This window comes from Glycine max, chromosome 2 (genome assembly GCF_000004515.6).
Source record: "Glycine max cultivar Williams 82 chromosome 2, Glycine_max_v4.0, whole genome shotgun sequence".
Classification (NCBI taxonomy): domain Eukaryota; kingdom Viridiplantae; phylum Streptophyta; class Magnoliopsida; order Fabales; family Fabaceae; genus Glycine; species Glycine max.
In genome coordinates this window covers 25,930,692-25,947,453 of record NC_016089.4, presented here as the reverse complement: position 1 = coordinate 25,947,453, position 16,762 = coordinate 25,930,692, and the positions used below count along the sequence as shown (strand labels likewise).

The following is a 16,762-nucleotide window of genomic DNA, read 5'->3' as shown; positions in this document are numbered from 1 at the left end:
AAACAGCAGAGGGGGGTGTACTTAGTAAAAATGGGGGTGCAAATAGCACCCAGGCCCACTTGGGCCCTCTAGAATATTCCTCCAGAAGGCGGTTGCTTCTGGAGGAAGCAACCCTGCTCGCCTGGGCGAGCTGAGCTCGCCTGGGCGAGCTGGGCGGCAACCACCTCCCCTATTTTGCTATAAATAGGGGAGGAAGTGAAGAAGAAAGGGGTCCAGCCCCTTAGGCACTTCTCTCTCTTTCGAATTTGCTTGGAAAAATTGTTTCCGTGAAGAAAATCTAAGCCGAGGCGCTTCCGAAACGTTTCCGTAACGTTTTCCGTGAGGAATCTCGCAAAGGTTTCAACCGTTCTTCGACGTTCTTCATTCGTTCTTCATCGTTCTTCGATCTTCAACGGGTAAGTACCTCGAACCAAGCTTTTCGATTCATTCTATGTACCCGTAGTGGTCCACATTGTGTTTCGTGCATTTTTATTCTCATTTTGTTTACTTTTTATACCCCCTGTTGACGTGCTTAAGCCATTTTGCTTAAGTCATTTCTCGCTTAACTTAAAAATAAAATAAATTTCCACCGAACGTTTGAATTATATTATCCGTTAACTTCGGTTAAAATCAATTCCGACCGTTCGGTCATGCCGTAACCACGTTGGAAATCAAAAAGAGGTAAAAAATAATATAATAATCAAAAAAATATCTTTTTAGTGAAATAAAGCGGAAAATCAATCGGACGTTTTCTCTTTGGGATTTCTCATTCTTAATCGAATTGATTAATGACTAAAGTGAAACTAAGGCTAAAATCAACTCGCCTAGTCAAGCTCGTCCACAAAATAGGCTTTTGAAGTTTGTCATTTCAATTTCTCACTAAGTAAAATGGATCATTTTTAAGGTCCAACGCCTTAAAATGATCACCACTTAAGTAAAAAAGGCATCACTTGATAAAAAAGAACTACGTAGGTCTGATTTTCTCATCCCAAATTGAGGAATACGTAGGAGCAAAGGGAAACACCCTTGTCGACCACAAAAAAAAAAAAAAAAAAAAAAAAAAAAAAGAAAAATATGAAAAGGGTATAAAGGATATAAGAACATAAAAAGGAACATAAAAATCAAAGTCATGTTTGCACATTCGATTAAAGGCTGCCGTCCCTTGAGACGGGCGTGTGGGGTGCTAATACCTTCCCCGTGCGTAAATACAACTCCCGAACCTTTCACTAAAAAGTTCGTAGATCGCGTCTTTTCCGGTTTTTCCGACGTTTTCCTCAAATAAACGTTGGTGGCGACTCCGCGCGTATTCCTTTCGTGGAACACGCATTCCGCGAGTCACGCGTCGCCCTCCCGTCGAAGGGTAGGTTGCGACACCTATAATACAAGGTATGCTGAATGTACCTGGATCTTTGCATTTTTCAGGAATTTGAGGAACAAATTTACCAATCAATGCGGAGACATTTCTGCCCATGCTAATTCGTTCACTTCCTTTAAGCTTCCGCTTATTAGTGCACAGCTCCTTCAAGAATTTGGCATATCTTGGAATTTGCTTTATTGCATCCAATAGAGGTATGTTTACCTCTACTTTTCTAAATGTTTCCAAGATCTCTTTCTCTGCCTCTTCCATTTTTTTGTTGGAAACTGCTCTTGGAGGGAATGGAAGAGGGGGAATGTGCTGCTTCTACAAATCAGAATTACCTGTGGAAGAAGATTCACCTGCACAGAAATGGTTAGGTAAATTTTTGTCATCACCTTTTTCTGGAGTAGAGTGAAGTTTGGCAGGTTCATTTGCAGATGAGGAAGGTGCTACGGGTTGAGGTCCTTGACATTGCTTTCCCAACCTCAATGAAATGGCACTGACATTTTTGGGATTTTGGATAGCTTGAGAAGCCAGCTTGTCAGAATTCTGGGACTGTTGTTGATTCAATTGGGTAGCCAATTGTCCCATCTGATTGGTTAAGCTCTGAATGGAGGCTCTGGTCTCCTGCTGAAACTACATGTTCTGCATAGTCATTTGCCTCACAAGTTCTTCGAGGGAAGGTTGTGGAGGGGTCTCAACTGTTGGTTGTTTCTGGGGTTGTTGCTGTTGTTGGATTGGTGGAGGAATGTATGGTCTGCTTGGGCCAACAGCATTTTGGAAGGAAGGAGCAGGCTGCTGTTGTTGTTGCTGAGGGCTGGACCATCTGAGGTTAGGGTGATTCCTCCATCCAGGGTTATATCTGTTGCTGGAGAGGTCATAATTGTTCTGCTGTGGTTGATTTTGCTGCTGAGGTTGAGGAGGTCTATTGTAAATATTTGCAACATAAGCTTCAGGCTGCTCAATTGCTCCAGGTTGCTGCATGGAAGGGCAAAGGTCTGTATGGTGGTCAGTAGAGGAGCACAAACCACAAACCCTTGCGACAGGTACAGATTTCTGATTCAAGGCCAGCTGGGTTACCAGGTTAACCAATGCATCCAGTTTTCCTTCAAGCTTCTTAGTTTCAGATGATGCAGATGGGTTTGTAGCTACCTCATGCACTCCTCTAATGACTATGGCATCATTTCTGGCGCTAAACTGCTGGGAGTTGGAAGCCATCATCTCAATTAAATTTCTAGCTTCAGTAGGAGTCATGTCTCCAAGGGCTCCACCACTGGCAGCATCTATCATACTTCTCTCCATATTACTGAGTCCTTCATAAAAATATTGGAGAAGAAGCTGTTCTGAAATCTGATGGTGGGGGCAACTGGCACATAGTTTCTTAAATCTCTCCCAATACTCATACAGGCTCTCTCCACTGAGTTGTCTAATACCTGAGATATCCTTCCTGATGGCTGTGGTCCTGGAAGCAGGGAAATTTTTTTCTAAGAATACTCTCTTAAGGTCATCCCAGCTCGTGATGGACCTTGGAGCAAGGTAATACAACCAGTCCTTTGCCACTCCCTCTAATGAATGAGGAAAAGCCTTCAGAAATATGTGATCCTCTTGGACATCTGGGGGTTTCATGGTGGAGCAGACAATATGAAATTCCTTCAAATGTTTGTGTGGGTCTTCACCTGCAAGGCCATGAAACTTTGGAAACAAATGAATCAGTCCAGTTTTAAGAACATATGGGACATCCTCATCAGGGTATTGGATGCACAAGCTTTCGTAGGTGAAATCAGGTGCAACCATTTCCCTTAGAGTCCTCTCACGGGGTGGAGGTTGTGCCATGTTCTCAGAATGTGCAAAATCAGAATGCTCAGAATTAGAATGCTCAAAATTATAATGCTCAAGATCAGGATGTTCAAAATCACCAATAACAGAATGCACAGATTCACCAGTAATGGAATGCTCAGAATGATCAAAAGGTATAAAATGATGCCTAACTAATCTATGAAATGTCCTATCTATCTCAGGATCAAAGGGTTGTAAGTCAGATGGATTGCCTCTAGTCATACACTACATTCAGCATGCACATAACCAGTTGCCTTATCATGTAAATAAAGGTGTAGGTTGGAACTACAACTACCCTCAAATGATATCCAAATGACTTGAAATTTTGTGAGCAACCTTATAAAATGATGAGAAGATAACACAAAATATTTCAGACAAAAATTCAAAGTCTAACTATGAAAGCTAAAACTGGTAAGTTAAGAAAAATAAGTGAATAAAACTTGAAAAATAAAAAACTTTTGACAGAATAGCTTTTTCTGGACAATGGAGACCTCCTACGGCCGGCTGCCACGGCGTAGGAAATTTTTTTCTACCCCAAATGCATATATAATAATTGCGATTCTGATAACCGGAGCAAAAGTTATGGCCGTTTGAAGTTTTGACAAACACAAAATTTGCTAGTTTTTTGGAACTTTCAAATCTGACCAAACTAAAGGCTCTAGCTATTTTTCTCACAAAATATGGATTAAAAGAAGTTACCACAAAAAAATTCAGCCAAAAATAACAACCCTAGCTACTAAAACAAAAAATCTCAAATAATTCAGCATGGGTGGTCGTTAAAATCCGTCTCTAATTGATTTCTACTACTACTCTGTTTTTGCCGCAAGCACAATCTTCACAGCAAAACACCCAAGACTGAAACAGGGGAAACGCTTAATGGGAAAACTGAAACAGAACACACATTAAACAAAATACCAGGACACTAAACAACACTAACACAAATACTAACACAATACTAACAATTAAGCATAAAACACGAAAGGATTAAACACACAACACTAGCTAGCTATTATGAACCTTTGGACACTGCTCCCCGGCAACGGCGCCAAATTTGATCGAGGCCGTACCCGAATCAAATAAACATGAAAATGCAGTAACTAGGAAGTGATCCTAGGTCGTTTCCCAACGAGCAGTGACAAACCAAATGTTCATAATATACTTGCAATAACAGTAATGATTGGGGGGGGGGTTGGTTGTTTGGTAATTAAAGAGCAGAACAAGTAAACTAGAATACGAAACTACTAATATTAAAAACGGGTTGTTTCCTCTGATTCAGAAGCCATTCTCTTATCCTGGGTTGTGGAGAATTCGTCCCTAACAGTCAACCACTTAATCCAACCCTATTTGAATTTACTAAGCGAAAATCAACTTAGGGTTTTCAATACGTGATTAGGCACCACATACACCAGTTAGCCCTTCGTCCATTAAGCATGAACGCAAGTTAGGCTTAGAGGCAATTAATCGAACACGAGGCGTGCACTGAATAATATTCACGAAATTGGGATAACTGGTGAACGGAAAACTGCCAGGAAACCACAGTACAAGCGAAACCTCAAAGAGAGTTGGGCTTCGTCCTCAAAAGGAAACAACACCAGAAAATCTAGCCTTCCATGGATTCAAACAAAAAACGCAAATGAAGCATGAAACAGAAACGTAAATGAACAGAACATAAATGAACAAAAATGTAAATGAAACAGAAACGTAAATGAGAGTAGAAGAAGAAGCAAGAACGAAACTGTAATTAGAAGCAGAAAAACGAAAACCCTAAAACAAAAGCTCTGAATAATGAATAGCATAACAAAATGCCTTCACGAATCCCAAGGCTGCTATTTAAAAATAGTCACTCAAAGTCACTTGGCCCTATTACAATACTCTGGCCCAAAACGAAATAAACACTGAACAACATAAAATAAAATTGCGAAATTTCCTAATTAGAAATTAACTAAGGTAAGCGCTGCTTTATTTGCCCTCTTCAAGTCCATAACCAAAATCCGGATTAAGCCCAATGTTTCATTAATTCCTGAAATTAGATTAAAAACATCAAATTAGCTAAATGAGCCCAAATAATAAAACTGCCTGATTAATTGACAATTAAGACCAATCAGTAATTAAAATGGTGCAAAAAGGGTTTAGAAAATAGAAGAAAATAATGGCACATCACTGGGGCAATTTAGGAAACCGCTGCATGTTCTTTTTATTTTTGTGTTTGTGTGTTCTTTTTGGTTTCCTCCAAGGATTCCTGTCCGCTGTAAATTGTCTCGTCACAGTTCTTTTAAAGAAGAGAACATGCGTCTAAGGCTTCAATCCTCACTTTGGTTTTAAACCATGTGCAGTTTGTAATAACCTGAGCCCTTTCGCTCAGTTCATGGGGTGCCCCAAGCGCTTAATTAAAACTGAATCTAACCAGCTTTCACTAAGAAGATTATTGCATTTGAAAACATTCATCCATACGCATACGCATGCATATTTTGTGATAACAGGGGCAGAATCATCTTAGGCAACGTTTAGAGGTCGAGACAAGGTTAAAGGCAGAAACCAATCAAGGTAAGACGACGACACGGTCACGATTTGCCATGCATTGTTATTTCCTACTTTCAGGTACTTAGGGACGGATGCAAGGAGAGGCTAGGGTCACGACCAATAGGTCGTCATCCTTTGCCTAGCCTGGGACAAATGGAAAGCGCCGCTACAAAGCAGCCTAGTATCCTTTAAAAATCTCCAGTAATTATTGTTGTTGTGTCTATAAAGTAAGTATTAGATGCCTAATCTACCCTGAGGGGTTTCAAGTAAGAAAACGCTGACCCTTAGGTGTCTTACTTATTTCCTCCCAAAAAAAAAATGGCAGGTTAGCTCGCCTGGGCGAGCTGAGCTTGCCCTGGTGAGCACCCCTGCACCTGTAAATATAAAAAAAAAAACGAGGGAGGGGGAGTTTTATTCCACCCAAAAACTTCCCCCCCTCATTCAAAAGCAAGAGCCATGGATTTCATGAGTTTGCAGCCCTAGGGTCACCATTTTTCGCGTTTTTGATTCCGTTTTGCACTATTATTCATCTCCAACAAGTAAGTACCTCATTCTTGGTCTCTCTTGCCTTCCATTGATGTATTTTGGTGCTCTAAGTTTCATGTATTTGCTCAAAAATGTGAGGGATTTGTCTTTGAATTGTTGCTTGTTTTTGTTGGATTGAGGGGTTGTAGGGGATGGCCTTAGGCCTAGGGTGCATTCCGAAGCAATGGGGCATGCCACATTGCCCCCATTTTCTTGCTATTCATGCCTAAACATGTGCCCACCAAGTGCTCGGTGAAATGCCTCAATGACATATGGGCATGGTTTTGTGAACTTTGGATTGTGGGGCTGTTTTATATGTATAAGGACAGCATGTAGAGGTTAAAATGAGTGCCCAAATGCGATTCTAGGCCTAGGAACCCAAGCTTTTAATTTCAATACAAGGAAGCATGACTTACGCCTAGGAATCTAAGTTTTGGTTTTGAATGTAAAAAGGCATGAATATTAGGACATGTTTGAGAGGTTTTTATTAGAATTTAAATTTGGCTGCCCCATGAGAAATACCTTGCACCTAGGTAGCATGGAAAATACCTTTCAACAGTATGTATATATGTGAATATATATAGCATGGAAATGCCTTGCAAAGTGTGTGAATATATGGCATAAAAATACCTTACAAAGTGTGAATGTATAGCAAATAATGCATTTCAAAAATCTGTATATGTAGGATAGGTAGTGTAAAAATGCCTTTCAAAATATGTATATTTGTGGATAGGTAGCATAAGGAGCCTTTCAAAAAAATATACCCATGTCAAAAATGGCACGAGAATGCTTCCCAAATGAATATATGATGTGGAATTTCCTTTCAAGTGTAGATAGATGACATGAAAGTTCCTTCTCAAATAAATGCAAGTGTGTGCATGACATGAGTTTGGCTCTCCAATGTGCATATATAAACAAATATGAAACAACAAAAATGTATATGTTAATAAAATACTCAAAATGTGCATAGGTAGTTTGTGGTAGCAAAATACTTAGGATATGAACATGTGTAATTTTGACACAATACCTTGAGCATGCGTATATGTATTCTTTTCAAAAAAATATATATGTGTGGTAACTAGAATGTTTTGAATATCCTTGTATGTTGATATAAATAGTAGGATATTTTACGCATATGCACGTTCATAAATGTTTTACATTAAGGAAATGTGTGCACAAGTTTGTTCTAAATCGGAAAGATTAGCATGCCGTTTTTGCTTTTAAATAAGCGTTTTCTTGTAAACTAACTTTCCAAATGTTTGTCCCCGCAGGAAATGGCTCCGAGAAAGCTTTCCGCAAAAAGATCTAGGAGGGACGCCGCGGCTGAAGGGACCAGTGCCGCCCCCGAGTTTGATAGCCACCGTTTCAGGAGCGCCGAGCACCAGCAATGTTTCGAGGCCACCAAAGGATGGTCGTTCCACCGTGAGAGACGCGTCCAGCTCAGGGACGATGAGTACATAGATTTTCAGGAAGAGATAGCTCGCCAGCATTGGACGTCGCTGGTCACCCCCATGGCTAAGTTTGACCCAGAGATAGTCCTGGAATTTTATGCCAATGCTTGGCCCACAGAAGAGGGAGTGCGGGACATGCGATCATGGGTAAGGGGCCAATGGATTCCTTTTGATGCAGACGCCCTCAGCCAGTTCCTGGGTGACCCGCTAGTGTTAGAGGAGGGCCACGAGTGCGAGTTTAGTCAGAGAAGGAACCGAGCTGATGGATTTGACGAGGAGGTCATTGCCCAGCTGTTATGCATACCGGGTCAGGATTTTGCCTGGACCGCTGCCGGGAGACGGGTGCAAATCATGCGCACCAGTATGACCACCTTGACTCAGATGTGGATGACGTTGCTTCTCAGCAATGTCTTGCCCAACGATCATAACTCTGACCTCCCTCTGCCAAAGTGTCAGCTGGTGTATGCCATCCTGACACGGATGAGGGTCCATGTGGCTCAGCTGATCGCTGACGGTATTTATTTATTTGCAGGTATGCCAACTACCAGGCTCCCTCTAGACCCAGATAAGTCTAATAGGGCCCTGGGTTTTCTAGCATTGATCACGAGTCTCTGCCAGTCCTTCGGGGTTCCCGTCACACCTAGTAAGGTGATTCGATCGCCGATCACCCGGGCCTTCATTGAGAAGTATTGCACACCTAGACAGGCGCAGGGTGATGCACCGCAGGCCACAAATGCACCGCCACCACATCATCAGGCTGATCCAGCTGGGTCATTTGGCATGGAGCGGTATTTACAGCACTTGGGTTGCCAGCAGGCGGCCAACCACAGGGGGCAGGTGCAGATCCATAAGTGTCTCTACCAGCTTAGCCTCAGTTAGCGGAGCCAGGGTTTCACTCCTTTTGCGTGCCCTACTCCAGATCAGTTCAAGGCTGAGGTTGCATGGCCCGGAGATTGGCCTGAGACCCAGGCAGGGGAGGCGCCCGCAGAGGCTCCCGGCAATGCAGAGGAGGCCCGAATGGATGAGGAGATGTCGGATTTACTCGGTTTCTTGGGAGGGAGTGGAGCCACATGACTAGGGGATCCCCAGATTCATATTCTCTTTTATGTTTCCTCTTTTATCTGTTACATATCATTTTATTTTTATAACTTGAGGGACTAACGTTTGTTTTTTTTTTTCGATTATCTTTTGTTTTGTGCATACATTTTGTTTGGACTATTGCGTTAGTGCTTACTTCGTTATTGTCGATAATGTTTGTTGAAATTCCGGAACCTTGTAGAGTTTTCCTTTAGGAACGTCGTCCTAAAAATAAAATGAACAAAAATCATGATAACACCAAGAATAGAAAAAAAGAAAGAGGCGTTGTGAACAAATGTCGTGTCTATATATAAAGAAAAGAAAAAAAAGTTTTTTATATATAAAAAGTGTATGGAAAGATTTTGTGTGTGTGTAAATAATGCATGAAAAGAAAATCTTGTGTGTGAGCAACGAGTGTATATAAAGAAATTTTTGTATAAACCACGAGTGTATGTTGAAAAAATGAAAAAGAAATCTTTGAACAGGAATAAAGTTTGTATATAGACCGTGTTGATATAAAGAGAAAGAGTTTTAAATGCGCGTGTGTACATAAAAAGTTTGTTCTGTATAGGAATGTAGGTGTACAAAGAAAAAGTTTTTCTCATAGATAACGATGGATGTATAGTTTTTGCGAACATAAAAAATGAAACAAAAAGATAAAAAGAAAGAAAGACCTCGAAGGTCGGCATGTTATGGTCATAGGAAGCATAAATCACTCGCAGAGAGCAAACATATTTTTTGGAAACAAGAGACTGACGCTAAGAGTTTATTTTCCAGAATAACCGAGATAAGAATGGATGGATTCGTTGAACCGATGAAAGAACATAATTTGGAAATATTGGGTCTACTTGTGAAAATCCCAAGCCTTAGTATCACAATGCCATAAATTGGATGCTTGAGTACCCACCTAGCTGTAGCCATGACTAATTTTGCACGCTGCTCCCAAATCATCAATGTTACGCGTGCCTCGTGGAAATAATATGGAAATTCAACCCGAGACCGACACCTTGACATGCGAATTTGTTTTGCCCCAGATATCAAAATCGGGCTCGCGCGATGAAAAGACAATGTTGGGACACAACCTTAAGCTACTTTGAACCTTGGCCCATGAAAAGAATCCTCATCCTTTCCCCCGGAGAAAAGGACAGCAGAATCTCCTCAAAGGAGAGAGAATAACGGATGCTAAAACCCAAATTCACAATCAAGGATCGAAAAGGAAGGAATGAAAAGAAAGAAAAGGAAAGGAAAAGAAGAATTCCCGATCGAAGATTGGAAGAAAGTAAAAAGAAAAAAGATCGAAGGAAAAATAGAATAGTTCCCGATCCATACAAGAAATCAGGAAAGAGAACAGAAGATCTTCTGACCAGATAAATTTTCGGCAGGGTAAATGACTACTGGCAAAGGAAAACCCATTTTTGGAGTAGTTCTTTCTTTGGGATTGCCGTTCAAAGTCGCTCTCGACTGGCGATATCCCGCCCCACATAAACAAAGAGGAAAAGACCGAAACACCCAGCTTCCTCTCCAAAAAAACACTACCTTCGAGAAGATCCTATTGGTCTGTGATCGTGCGTGTGATCTTTCGGTTCGATAGGAAATCATGTGCAAAATAAAGTCATGGTATAGCTATGGTTTGGGATTAGGGTAAAACACTTACCTGTGTGAGTTTTTATACACTATGAGTGATTTTATTCCCAGTTTCAGTTTGACCCGATGTTTCCCCTAAATGTTCATTTAAAAGCTAAATGTTGACATCTGCCCTTCATTTTCGGTTACAAGGAAAATTACTTTTGGCATGAGTATATTGTTTCTCTAAAATATAGTGCTCTGGTGAATGATTTATTTTTCCTTACTAAATCATGTTCGCCAATTAGGTGAAAGAACTCGATGGACCATTCGGTCCTACCCTCAAATCTTATTCGAAGACCCATGAATTGATTGCCTAGCGTTGTTCATGCGTCCTCCACCATCTAGTCTGGAGCCCCACGAATTGATTGTCTAGCGTTGTTCGTCTATCCTCCACTCTCAAATCTTATTCAGAGACCCATGAATTGATTGCCTAGCGCTTTTCATGCGTCCTCCACCATCGAGTCTGGAGCCCCACGAATTGATTGCTTAGCGCTGTTCGTCTATTCTCCACCCTCAAATCTTATCCGGAGCCCCATGAATTGATTGTCATTCATGCATCCTCCACCATCGAGTCTGGAGCCCCACGAATTGATTGCCTAGCGCTGTTCGTCTATCCTCCACCCTCAAATCTTATTTGGAGTCCCATGAATTAATTGCCTAGCGCTGTTCATGCGTCCTCCACCATCAAGTTCGGAGCCCCATGAATTGATTGCCTAGCGCTGTTCGTGTATCCTCCATCGTCCTATTTGGAGCCCCATGAATTGATTGCCTAGCGCTGTTCATGTGTCCTCCGTTATCAAGCGCGGAGCCTCCGGTGACTGGGAAATGTGGTTTTTTGTTATCTTCCCAATTGGTTCCTTCGCCAAACATGTGTATATGTATATATTATGTTATTGGTGTCTTGTGTTTGTGTTTGTTTTGTGTTGTGCAAAGAAAGAAGAAAGAGAGATGGGAGTCATCATAGACTAATCATGGAGAGGGAGAAGACGGACGAAATCAGTGTTTTATCTTTGCTTTCCTCTTATCTTTGATAAAAGGTAAGTAAAGAGGGGCAACTGTCATACCCTAATTTCGTCCGGGTACCATTGTTTGATGGCATGCAACCTTTGTTGGACCGCTTCGAGGTACTTGGCACCCTTTGTTGCACAATACGTGAAGTTCCATGACATGCTGGAGATCAAAAGGAAGCTTTCGCAACCTACCCTTCGGCGGGAGGGCGACGCGTGACTCGCGGGATGCGTGTTCCACGAAAGGAATACGCGCGGAGTCGCCACCAACGTTTATTTGAGGAAAACGTCGGAAAAACCGGAAAAGACGCGATCTACGAACTTTTAAGTGAAAGGTTCGGGAGTTGTATTTACGCACGGGGAAGGTGTTAGCACCCCACACGTCCGTCCCAAGGGACGGCAGCCTTTAATCGAATGTGCAAACATGACTTTGATTTTTTATGTTCCCTTTTTTATGTCTTTATATCCTTTATACCCTTTTTATATTTTTCTCTTTTTGTGGTCGACAAGGGTGTTTCCCTTTGCTACTACGTATTCCTCAATTGCGATGAGGAAATCAGACCTACGTAGTTCTTTCTTATCAAGTGATTCTTTTTTACTTAAGAGGTGATCATTTTAAGGCGTTGGACCATGAAAATGATCCATTTTACTTAGTAAGAAATTGAAATCACAAACTTCAAAAACCTATTTTTGTGGACGAGCTTGACTAGGCGAGTTGATTTTAGCCTTAGTTTCACTTTAGTCATTAATCAATTCGATTAAGAATGAGAAATCCCAAAGAGAAAATGTCCAATTGATTTTCCGCTTTATTTTACTAAAAAAGATGTTTTTTGATTATTATATTATTTTTTACCTCTTTTTTGATTTCCAACGTGGTTACGGCACGACCGAACAGTCGGAATTCATTTTAACCGAAGTTAACGGATAATACAATTCAAACGTTCGGTGGAAATTTATTTTATTTTTAAGTTAAGCGAGAAATGACTTAAGTAAAATGGCTTAAGCATGTCAAAAGGGGGTATAAAAAGTAAATGAAATGAGAATAAAAATACACGAAACACAATGTGGACCACCATGGGTACATAGAATGAATCGAAAAGCTTGGTTCGAGGTACTTACCCGTTGAAGATCGAAGAACGATGAAGAACGAATGAAGAACGTCGAAGAACGGTCGAAAACCTTCGCGAAATTCCTTACGGAAACGTTTCGGAAGCGCCTCGGCTTAGATTTTCTTCACGGAAACAATTTTTCCAAGCAAATTCGAAAGAGAGAGAAGTGCCTAAGGGGCTGAACCCCTTTCCTTCTCACTTCCTCCCCTATTTATAGCAAAATAGGGGAGATGCTTGCCGCCCAGCTCGCCCAGGCGAGCAGGGTTGCTTCCTCCAGAAGCAACAGCCTTCTGGAGGAATATTCTGGAGGGCCCAAGTGGGCCTGGTTGCTATTTGCACCCCCATTTTTACTAAGTACACCCCCTTTGCTTTTTTTTGGTGATTCTTTTTTCGTAAAGTTACGGAAACTTACAAATTTCGTAACGATACTTGTTTTCTTTCCGTAATGTTACGAAACCTTGTGGATTACATAATCATCCCCTTTTTGACTTACGGAACGTTACGGAACCTCACTTATTTGTGCAACGATGCTTCCATTTGATTTCCGGTGTGTCACGGAACCTTACGGATTGTGCATCAATATTTTCTTTTGTTTTTCGGCATGTCCTGGAATTTCACAAATTGCCTAATGATGGGTGCCAAGCACCTCACAAGGACCAAAGAAAAGTCGCATGTCATCAAGCAAAGGTCCCCGGACGAAATTAGGGTATGACAGTTGCCCCTCTTTACTTGTCTTTTATTGGAAATAAAAGGAAAGTAAAGATAAGACACTAATTTCGTTCCTCTCGGTTGACGAGAGTCGCGGGCGACCATAAAATTTCCGCATGCAAATGACTTGTTGTTCCCGGGGGAACAAAAGGTGCAGAAGACGGTGTCAGTCTCTGCCTGCTATCAAGCGTTCTGTCTTACAGATAGCAAAAGAATGTTTATACGGATAACCACTCGGGTATTTCCGCCCGTAAGCATGACTCAAAAGTCAGTATGACAGATCTTGTAAGTGCGAAAGATGATGTAAATCTCCGCGTGTCAACGGGCTTGTCGGTCGCGATTGACGAAGGGTGCAGAATGACCACATTGGCCTCTGCTTGTCATCGGGCCCGCCGCCTCTGGATGACAAAAGGGTGCGGATAACCGTAAGGTGTCTCCGCGTGTCATCGGGCCCGCCGCCTCTGGATGACAAAAGGGTGCAGAATGACCAAATTTTGTCTCTGCGTGCCATCGGACACGACTGTGTCTGAATGGCAAAGGGGTGCGGAATGACCAAATTTTGTCTCCGCATGTCATCGGGCCCGCCGCCTCTGGATGACAAAGGGTGCAGAATGACCAAATTTTGTCTCTGCGTGCCATCGGACACGACTGTGTCTGAATGGCAAAGGGGTGCATGTCACATGACCTCAGGGTCAGTATGACAAAGATTATGGGGCGGCCGACAAAAGCAAGGCTCTTGCTCCTACGTATCCTACAATGAGGAACTCAGACCTACGTAGTTCTAGATAACTTGTGAGACTTGAAATAGTCTCAACTGGAAGATGTTGACATCCCCGGAAAGGGTGCAAATGACCACACTGGCCTTTGCTCATCAATCACACTTGGGGTCACTGAATGACGAGGTGCGGATAACCGTAAGGTGTCTCCGCGGGCTACCAGCTCTTGGGTCATGGTAACAAAAAGCGGTGCGGTCGACAAAAGCGAGGCTCTTGCTCCTACGTATCCTCCAATGAGGAACTCAGACCTACGTAGTTTTGGATAACTTGTGAGACTTGAAAAAGTCTCGGTGTTTTCTCCACTAAAAATGTAAACATGCTTTAGCAAAGAGACAAATATTCCAACTGATTTAGAGCAGCATATGCTTTTTTGAGTGACAAACAATGCGTCTACCAGGGAAGGAGAGTCTGCTGATGAAATCCCCCATAACCATAAATGAGATTTTGGATATTAGCATTTCGTTTCTAAATGACCATTTAGAGGAAACACTGGGTTCGACAAGAATATAAGAAATCCACTCAAAGTGTATCAATCTCGCACAGGTAAGTGTTTTATCCTAATTTTGAACCATAGATATGTCCTGACTTGACTTTGCAAATTATTTCCTATCAAATCAAAAATTACATGCGTGACCATGGATCAATAGGACTTCCCTTGGGAATGGGTTCTTTTGATGGGTTTTTTCGGCTTTTGTGTGTTTTTGGCTTTTGATTTTTTGTTGGCTTTTTCCTTTTCTGTTTTTGTTTAGTGCGGGGCGAAAAAGTCGCTAGCGCACAAGATTTTGGTTGGCAATTAAAGGGAGAAGACCACTTTAGGTCGTGGTTTCCTCTCCTTCTTTTTGTTCATTTGGTGACAATTCTGTTTTGTTTAGATATTGTCCGGTCCAAAGACCTTTCTGCACATTTCTTCTAGTTTCTTTGATTAAGAACTTCCTTTCCTTCCTTTTTTACTTTCTCCCATTCTTTGGTTGGGAATTTTCTTTCTTTCCTTTTTTCTTTCTCCCACTCTTTGATTGGGAATTTCCTTGCTTCCTTTTTTTCCTTTGATTGGAAATTTTCCTTCTCTTTTTCTTTGATTGGAAATTTTCCTTCTCTTCTTTTTTGCTTCCGAGGGTAAGGATTGACATTCTCACCCTGGGTCAAGGTTTATGGTGAGTCAGGATTTTGGCTCAAGACTTGTAGAATGGCTAGGCATGATACATGTCAGGGTTTGGTTTGGCTCAAGGATAAAAGGGATGCCCCACATTATTTCCATGACACAAATGCAAAAATGATGATTTGGAAATTTTATGCAAAACTGGTCATGCATGCACCTATGCGGACACTCAAGTGTCAAATTTTTATGGTCATGTGATGCTAGGGCTCAGGATTCATTTCCTCTATTTTAAATCAACCCAATGTTTCCAAAATATGTTCTTTTATCAATTTGTGCATTCATCCGAGTCCATTTCGGGCGTCCGGGAAAATTTTCACAGCATTCACCCTTCACGTGTAGACACATTTTTTCCAAAAATTGGTTATGATCAGTGAATTTTTCAAAGAAAAGTTGGAAGTCATCTCTTTTCAAAAGCATGTTGGTTTTTCAGCTAGACAACTTATTTTTCTTTTTCCATATTTTTTTCTTACTTGCTTTCTTTTTCCTTATTTGCTCTCTTTTTCTTTACTTGCTCTCTTCTTTTCTCATTTGCTCTCTTTTCCATTTCATTTTTTTCTTTTGTATTTTTATTTTTATCATGATTTTTGTTTGTTTTACATATATTTTTTTGGACGATGTTCCTAAACGAAGAACTCTACACGGTTCCAGAATTTCAAACATCATCGATAGTAATGATATATAAATACTAACGCAACAATCCAAACAAAAATGTATGCGCTGTACAAATGACAATTGAAACAACAAAAACAAACATTAGTCTCTCAAGTCAAAACAATAACATAACATAAAAATGATAAAAGAAATATGAAAGAAAACATGAATCTTGGGGATCTCCCAGTCATGTATCTCCACTCCCTCCCAAGAAGTCAAGCAAATCGGCCATCTCCTCGTCCTCGTGGGCCTCTTCTCCATCGCCGGGAGTTTCTGGGGGCGCCTCTCCCGCTTGGGCCTCGGGCCAATCTCCGGGCCATGCAACCTCTGCCCTGAACTGGTCTGGAGTAGGCCATGAAAAAGAAGCGAAGCCCTGGCTCTACATGCTGAGGCTCATCTGGTACAGACAATCATGGGTCTGTACATGTGCTCGGTGGTTGGCCGCCTGCTGGCGAACCAAATGCCGTAAATACTGCTCCATGTCAAATGCCCCAGCCTGGCCAGCCTGATGAGGTGGTGGTGGCGCGCCTGCGGCCTGTGGAGCATCACCCTGAGCCTGTCTCTGGGTACAGTACTTCTCAATAAAAGCCCGAGTGATAGGCGGCCGAATCACCTTGGTAGGTGCAATGGGGACTCCGAACGACTGGCAGAGTCCTGTGATCAGTGCGGGAAATCCCAGGGCCCTGTTGGACTTATCTGGATCCAAAGGGTGCCTGGTAGGCGCCATACCTGCAAAAATATAAATGGCATCAGCGATTAACTGAGCCACATGGACGCTCATCCGCGTCAGGATGGCGTACACCAGCTGACACTTCGGCAGGGGGAGGTCGGAATTATGATCGCTGGGCAGGATGTTGCTGAGGAGCAACGTCATCCATATCTGGGTCAGGGTGGTCATGTTGGTGCGCATGATTCGCACTCGCCTCCCTGCAGCAGTCCGGGCAAAATCCTGCCCCGGTATACATAGCAGTTGGGCGATGGCCT

The 16,762-nt window shown here is 42.0% G+C and overlaps 1 non-coding gene across 1 annotated transcript; it reads left to right on the top strand.

Annotated features, from left to right (window-relative positions):
* The first annotated feature begins 2,684 nt into the window (after nucleotides 1–2,684).
* LOC113001029 (small nucleolar RNA R71) lies at nucleotides 2,685–2,791 on the top strand. Its single transcript, XR_003266361.1, has one exon. It is a non-coding gene; the product is annotated as a small nucleolar RNA R71 (small nucleolar RNA).
* The last annotated feature ends 13,971 nt before the right edge of the window (nucleotides 2,792–16,762 follow it).